The sequence below is a fragment of the Somniosus microcephalus genome, unplaced genomic scaffold (genome assembly GCF_052327205.1).
Source record: "Somniosus microcephalus isolate GS21.2 unplaced genomic scaffold, FLI_Smic_1.0 unresolved_chr8, whole genome shotgun sequence".
Taxonomy (NCBI): Eukaryota; Metazoa; Chordata; class Chondrichthyes; order Squaliformes; family Somniosidae; genus Somniosus; species Somniosus microcephalus.
Window position 1 is genome coordinate 7,357,042 of NW_028225186.1, and position 7,894 is coordinate 7,364,935.

Here is a 7,894-nt window from a genome sequence, read left to right on the forward strand (position 1 = left end):
AGAAGGAAAGGAAGCGAGATCACAAAGGACATGTTCAGGAAACCACAGCATCAAGTGCGTGTAGGCGTCCACCTGAAATCTATTTGCTTCTGTGCTTTTTTCAGAGATACACAGTCAGAGAAAAGCCGTCGGGATATTGAATAATCAGCACCAAAATATCAAGGACAACACAGAGGAAATAGTAATGCACTGCTTGAGACAAAGACTCAAACACATACACGAACACAGATGTGTGCGTATGTCTCAGATATCCATAGGATTCATGGAAGCTTGCAGTACAGTATGAGTCCATTCGGCCAATCGTGCCAGTGCTGTCCCCTTGAAAGATCAGACGTGCTTTCTCCAGCTGTTATCAGCATTTCCCTGTCCTCTCTCGTTCCGCAGTGCCCCGCACAAAAGACAAACAGAAGGAGAACACTATGCTAACGAGGAATTGATGCAAGAGGTTTTTATACAGTTCCTCACCGTTTAAAATTATTTTAGGTTCAATTTTTCGCTGTTGATCTTTTCCAAGGAGCACGTTAAAGTGCTGCCCAAAGGTTTAAAATTGGGGATGTTAAAATTCCTCCCCGTCGGGGAATTTCACCCCGGTCTCCCGCGTGACAGGTGGGGATACTCACAAGTATACAAACGAGGAAGTGAGCAATGTAATGGTCTGTCAGAGTAAGAATCGAGCCTGTTGCACAGGAACAGGATGCCATTCAGCCCCTGAAAGTTGTTGCACAAGAACAGGAGCAGAACATTCATACCCTTGATCCAGTTGCACAGATACAGCTAATATATTATTTATGCTCAAGTGATGTGTTTGCTATGAAATTAATTATTTAAAATGTTAACCTGCATTGGCCGGGAATCGAACACCGGGTCCTCTGCGTGACAGGCGAGAATTCTACCCCGGAACCACCAATGCACACCGAGTAAGCAAATTCCATTTTCTGGTAGCTACAATTTATTTTTGGCTTTTGTTAATACAAGCGGGGACACTGCGTAAACATAAATAGCAAAATGCAGCAGATACTGCATCTGGAATTGTTGACTAAATGCTGGAAACACTTCGAAGATCCTGGAAGATCTGTGGACAGAGAATCGTAGGGTTAACCTCTCAGTTGCATGAGCTCACGGCAGAACTAAGATTTTGCACTTTTCTAGGTGCCGTGGGAGTTTCCTTCCAAAGTTGTTTAGCTGCTCAAAAATTTCATAATTAATAAACTAACCTTCCCCAAAAGAATAAATAGGAGCAGGATTGGGCCATTCGGCCCCTCGAGCCCCGCCATTTAATAAGTTCGTGGCTGATGAGATCTTCGACACAACGCAACTTTTCCGCCCGCTCCCCATAACCCTTGACTTCCCGACATACAGAACTCGTTTGACATCTTACAGTGTGGCCCGAGGGACAAGCGACTTCAGTTATGTTGATGGTGTGGACAAGCTGGAATTGCTTTCCTCTGGAGGCTAAGAGGAAATTTAATAAAGGCTTGCGAAATTACAATGGGTTTTGATAGAGGAAATAAAGACAAACGCTTTCCAATGGCAGAAGGGATGGTAACCAGAGGTAGAATTGTCTTATGCAGCGAATGTTAAAGCCTCATGAATATCAGGATAAGTTATCACGGCCCAGGTACTCTGTCATTCGAGTCTTGCACACGAAGCTAATGTGGCATTCTTCACACTGGCAATGAGTTGACTGATAGCCGTGCTGTGATCAGCTAAGTTTGTTAGGGAGATGCAGTCGGCAAAATAATACAAGGAAGGCGGATAATAACCGTGGCTATTCTGACACTGTGAGGTACACATAAATGTGGGCATTTAAGGTGTCTTGTTCCCAATGTCATTTCCTGCTGACTTTGAAACAGCAGGCATTTTAAAGAAGGCAAGGAAGTGAATGTTGCTTCTCGGTACCGAATGTTGCGCTGCTGACTGTTGAGGCAACAGCAGCGTGGAAAGTTGAAAGGTTGATGAAGTGCAAGCATTGTTTCGCGCGGGAGCTTTGATTGCTGGCATTTCAAACAGCCAGAAAAAGTACTGGTTTTCTGACCGGGAATCGAACCCGGGCCGCAGCGGTGAAAGCGCCGAATCCTAACCACTAGGCCACCAGGGAAGTTGCGGAAAGCATCCTGCCAGCAAGCAGAACAATGCAGTCTTTCCTCCTTGCTGCTTTGAAATTCAGGTCACTTTCGCGCCAGGCAAACTTTTCGTACAAGATGTCATTATTTAAGCCAAATCACAAACGACATGTTCAAGAAACCACAGCATCAATTGCGGGTAGGCGTCCACCTGAAATCTATTTGCTTCTGTGCTTTTCTCAGTGATACATAGTCAGAGAAAAGCCGTCGGGATATTGAATAATCAGCACCAAAATATCAAGGACAACACAGAGGAAATAGTAATGCACTGCTTGAGACAAAGGCTCAAACACATACACGAACACAGATGTGTGCTCACTTTGTGTGGGTATGTCTCAGATATCCATATGATTCATGGAAGCTTGCAGTACAGTATGAGGCCATTCGGCCAATCGTGCCAGTGCTGTCCCCTTGAAAGATCAGACGTGCTTTCTCCCGCTGTTATCTGCATTTCCCTGTCCTCTATCGTTCCGCAGTGCCCCGCACAAAAGACAAACAGAAGGAGAACACTATGCTAACGAGGAATTGATGCAGGAGCCTTTTATACAGTTCCTCACCGTTTAAAATTATTTTAGGTTCAATTTTTCGCTGTTGATCTTTTCCAACGAGCACGTTAAGGTGCTGCCCAAAGGTTTAAAATTGGGGATGTTAAAATTCCTCCCCGTCGGGGAATTTCACCCCGGTCTCCCGCGTGACAGGTGGGGATACTCACAACTATACTAACGAGGAAGTGAGCAATGTAATGTCTGTCAGAGTGAGAATCGAGCCTGTTACACAGAAACAGGATGCCATTCAGCCCCTGAAAACTGTTGCACAGGAACAGGAGCAGAACATTCATTCCCTTGATCCAGTTGCACAGATACAGCTAATATATTATTTATGCTCAAGTGATGTGTTTGCTATGAAATGAATTGTTTAAAATGTTAACCTGCATTGGCCGGGAATCGAACCCGGGTCACTCGCGTGGGAGGCGAGAATTCTACCCCTGAACCACCAACGCACGCCGAGTTAGCAAATTCCATTTTCTGGTAGCTACAATTTATTTTTGGCTTTTGTTAATACAAGCGGGGACACTGCGTTAACATATAAAGCAAAATGCAGCAGATACTGCATCTGGAATTGTTGACTAAATGCTGGAAACACTTCGAAGGTCCTGGAAGATCTGTGGACAGAGAATTACAGTGTTAACCTCTCAGGTGCATGAGCTCACGGCAGAGCTAAGATTTTGCACTTTTCTAGGTGCCGTGGGAGTTTCCTTCCAACGTTGTTTAGCTGCTCAAAAATTACATAATTAAGAAACTAACCTTCCCCAAAAGAATAAATAGGAGCAGGATTGGGCCATTCGGCCCCTCGAGCCCCGCCATTTAATAATTTCGTGGCTGATGAGATCTTCGACACAACGCAACTTTTCCGCCCGCTCCCCATAACCCTTGACTCCCCGACATACAGAACTCGTTTGACGTCTTACAGTGTGGCCCGAGGGACAAGCGACTTCAGTTATGTTGATGGTGTGGACAAGCTGGAATTGCTTTCCTCTGGTGGCTAAGAGGAAATTTAATAAAGGCTTGCAAAATTTCAATGGCTTTTGATAGAGGAAATAAAGACAACCGCTTTCCAATGGCAGGAGGGATGGTAACCAGAGGTAGAATTGTCTTATGCAGCGAATGTTAAGGCCTCATGAATATCAGGATAAATTATCACGGCCCAGGTACTCTGTCATTCGAGTCTTGCACACGTAGCTAATGTGGCATTCTTCACACTGGCAATGAGTTGACTGACAGCCGTGCTGTGATCAGCTAAGTTTGTTAGGGAGATGCAGTCGGCAAAATAATACATGGAAGGCGGATAATAACCGTGGCTGTTCTGACACTGTGAGGTACACATAAATGTGGGCATTTAAGGTGTCTTGTTCCCAATGTCATTTCCTGCTGACTTTGAAACAGCAGGCATTTCACAGAAAGCAAGGAAGTGAATGTTGCACCTCGGTACCGAATGATGCGCTGCTGAGGCAACAGCAGCGTGGAAAGTTGAAAGATTGATGAGGTGCAAGCATTGTTTCGCGCGGGTGCTTTGATTGCTGGCATTTCAAACAGCCAGAAAAAGCACTGGTTCTCTGACCGGGAATCGAACCCGGGTCGCGGCGGTGAAAGCGCCGTAATCCTAACCACTAGACCACCAGGGAAGCTGCGGAAAGCATCTTGCCAGCAAGCAGAACAATGCAGTCTTTCCTCCTTGCTGCTTGGAAATTCAGGTCACTTTCGCGCCAGGCAAACTTTTCGTACCAGATGACATTTTTTAGGCGAGATCACAAACGACATGTTCAAGAAACCACAGCTTTAATTGCGGGTAGGCGTCCACCTGAAATCTATTTGCTTCTGTGCTTTTCTCAGTGATACACAGTCAGAGAAAAGCCGTCGGGATATTGAATAAGCAGCACCAAAATATCAAGGACAATACAGAGGAAATAGTAATGCACTGCTTGAGACAAAGGCTCAAACACATACACGAACACAGATGTGTGCTCACTTTGTGTGGGTATGTCTCAGATATCCATATGATTCATGGAAGCTTGCAGTACAGTATGAGGCCATTCGGCCAAACGTGCCAGTGCTGTCCCCTTGAAAGATCAGAAGTTCTTTCTCCCGCTGTTATCTGCATTTCCCTGTCCTCTCTCGTTACGCAGTGCCCCGCACAAAAGACAAACAGAAGGAGAACACTATGCTAACGAGGAATTGATGCAGGAGCTTTTTATACAGTTCCTCACCGTTTAAAATTATTTTAGGTTCAATTTTTCGCTGTTGATCTTTTCCAAGGAGCACGTTAAGGTGCTGCCCAAAGGTTTAAAATTGGGGATGTTAAAATTCCTCCCCGTCGGGGAATTTCGTCCCGGTCTCCCGCGTGACAGGTGGGGATACTCACAACTATACTAACGAGGAAGTGAGCAATGTAATGTCTGTCAGAGTAAGAATCGAGCCTGTTACACAGAAACAGGATGCCATTCAGCCCCTGAAAACTGTTGCACAGGAACAGGAGCAGAACATTCATTCCCTTGATCCAGTTGCACAGATACAGCTAATATATTATTTATGCTCAAGTGATGTGTTTGCTATGAAATGAATTGTTTAAAATGTAAACCTGCATTGGCCGGGAATCGAACCCGGGTCACCCGCGTGGGAGGCGAGAATTCTACCCCTGAACCACCAATGCACGCCGAGTTAACAAATTCCATTTTCTGGTAGCTACAATTTATTTTTGGCTTTTGTTAATACAAGCGGGGACACTGCGTTAACATAAAAAGCTAAATGCAGCAGATACTGCATCTGGAATTGTTGACTAAATGCTGGAAACACTTCGAAGGTCCTGGAAGATCTGTGGACAGAGAATTACAGGGTTAACCTCTCAGGTGCATGAGCTCACGGCAGAGCTAAGATTTTGCACTTTTCTAGGTGCCGTGGGAGTTTCCTTCCAACGTTGTTTAGCTGCTCAAAAATTACATAATTAAGAAACTAACCTTCCCCAAAAGAATAAATAGGAGCAGGATTGGACCATTCGGCCCCTCGAGCCCCGCCATTTAATAATTTCGTGGCTGATGAGATCTTCGACACAACGCAACTTTTCCGCCCGCTCCCCATAACCCTTGACTCCCCGACATACACAACTCGTTTGACGTCTTACAGTGTGGCCCGAGGGACAAGCGACTTCAGTTATGTTGATGGTGTGGACAAGCTGGAATTGCTTTCCTCTGGAGGCTAAGAGGAAATTTAATAAAGGCTTGCAAAATTTCAATGGCTTTTGATAGAGGAAATAAAGACAACCGCTTTCCAATGGCAGGAGGGATGGTAACCAGAGGTAGAATTGTCTTATGCAGCGAATGTTAAGGCCTCATGAATATCAGGATAAATTATCACGGCCCAGGTACTCTGTCATTCGAGTCTTGCACACGTAGCTAATGTGGCATTCTTCACACTGGCAATGAGTTGACTGATAGCCGTGCTGTGATCAGCTAAGTTTGTTAGGGAGATGCAGTCGGCAAAATAACACATGGAAGGCGGATAATAACCGTGACTGTCCTGACACTGTGAGGTACACATAAATGTGGGCATTTAAGGTGTCTTGTTCCCAATGTCATTTCCTGCTGACTTTGAATCAGCAGGCATTTTACAGAAGGCAAGGAAGTGAATGTTGCACCTCGGTACCGAATGTTGCGCTGCTGAGGCAACAGCAGCGTGGAAAGTTGAAAGGTTGATGAGGTGCAAGCATTGTTTCGCGCGGGTGCTTTGATTGCTGGCATTTCAAACAGCCAGAAAAAGCACTGGTTCTCTGACCGGGAACCGAACCCGGGCCGCGGCGGTGAAAGCGCCGAATCCTAACCACTAGACCACCAGGGAAGCTGCGGAAAGCATCCTGCCAGCAAGCAGAACAATGCAGTCTTTCCTCCTTGCTGCTTTGAAATTCAGGTCACCTTCGCGCCAGGCAAAATTTTCGTACCAGATGACATTTTTTAGGCGAGATCACAAACGACATGTTCAAGATACCACAGCCTCAATTGCGGGTAGGCGTCCACCTGAAATCTATTTGCTTCTGTGCTTTTCTCAGTGATACACAGTCAGAGAAAAGCCGTCGGGATATTGAATAACCAGCACCATAATATCAAGGACAACACAGAGGAAATAGTAATGCACTGCTTGAGACAAAGGCTCAAACACATACACGAACACAGATGTGTGCTCACTTTGTGTGGGTATGTCTCAGATATCCATATGATTCATGGAAGCTTGCAGTACAGTATGAGGCCATTCGGCCAATCGTGCCAGTGCTGTCCCCTTGAAAGATCAGACGTGCTTTCTCCCGCTGTTATCTGCATTTCCCTGTCCTCTCTCGTTCCGCAGTGCCCCGCACAAAAGACAAACAGAAGGAGAACACTATGCTAACGAGGAATTGATGCAGGAGCTTTTTATACAGTTCCTCACCGTTTAAAATTATTTTAGGTTCAATTTTTCGCTGTTGATCTTTTCCAAGGAGCACGTTAAGGTGCTGCCCAAAGGTTTAAAATTGGGGATGTTAAAATTCCTCCCCGTCGGGGAATTTCACCCCGGTCTCCCGCGTGACAGGTGGGGATACTCGCAACTATACTAACGAGGAAGTGAGCAATGTAATGTCTGTCAGAGTAAGAATCGAGCCTGTTACACAGAAACAGAATGCCATTCAGTCCCTGAAAACTGTTGCACAGGAACAGGAGCAGAACATTCATTCCCTTGATCCAGTTGCACAGATACAGCTAATATATTATTTATGCTCAAGTGATGTGTTTGCTATGAAATGAATTGTTTAAAATGTTAACCTGCATTGGCCGGGAATCGAACCCGGGTCACCCGCGTGGGAGGCGAGAATTCTACCCCTGAACCACCAATGCACGCCGAGTTAACAAATTCCATTTTCTGGTAGCTACAATTTATTTTTGGCTTTTGTTAATACAAGCGGGGACACTGCGTTAACATAAAAAGCTAAATGCAGCAGATACTGCATCTGGAATTGTTGACTAAATGCTGGAAACACTTCGAAGGTCCTGGAAGATCTGCGGACAGAGAATTACAGGGTTAACCTCTCAGGTGCATGAGCTCACGGCAGAGCTAAGATTTTGCACTTTTCTAGGTGCCGTGGGAGTTTCCTTCCAACGTTGTTTAGCTGCTCAAAAATTACATAATTAAGAAACTAACCTTCCCCAAAAGAATAAATAGGAGCAGGATTGGACCATTCGGCCCCTCGAGCCC

At 45.4% G+C, this 7,894-nt stretch overlaps 3 non-coding genes across 3 annotated transcripts; all 3 read right to left on the bottom strand.

Moving 5' to 3' along the window:
- Positions 1-3,052: 3,052 nt before the first annotated feature.
- On the bottom strand, positions 3,053-3,123 carry trnag-ccc (transfer RNA glycine (anticodon CCC)). Its single transcript has one exon. It is a non-coding gene; the product is annotated as a tRNA-Gly (tRNA).
- Positions 3,124-5,259: 2,136 nt separating this feature from the next.
- trnag-ccc (transfer RNA glycine (anticodon CCC)) lies at positions 5,260-5,330 on the bottom strand. Its single transcript has one exon. It is a non-coding gene; the product is annotated as a tRNA-Gly (tRNA).
- A 2,135-nt stretch (positions 5,331-7,465) lies between these two features.
- Positions 7,466-7,536, bottom strand: trnag-ccc (transfer RNA glycine (anticodon CCC)). The gene has a single exon. It is a non-coding gene; the product is annotated as a tRNA-Gly (tRNA).
- Positions 7,537-7,894: the final 358 nt, after the last annotated feature.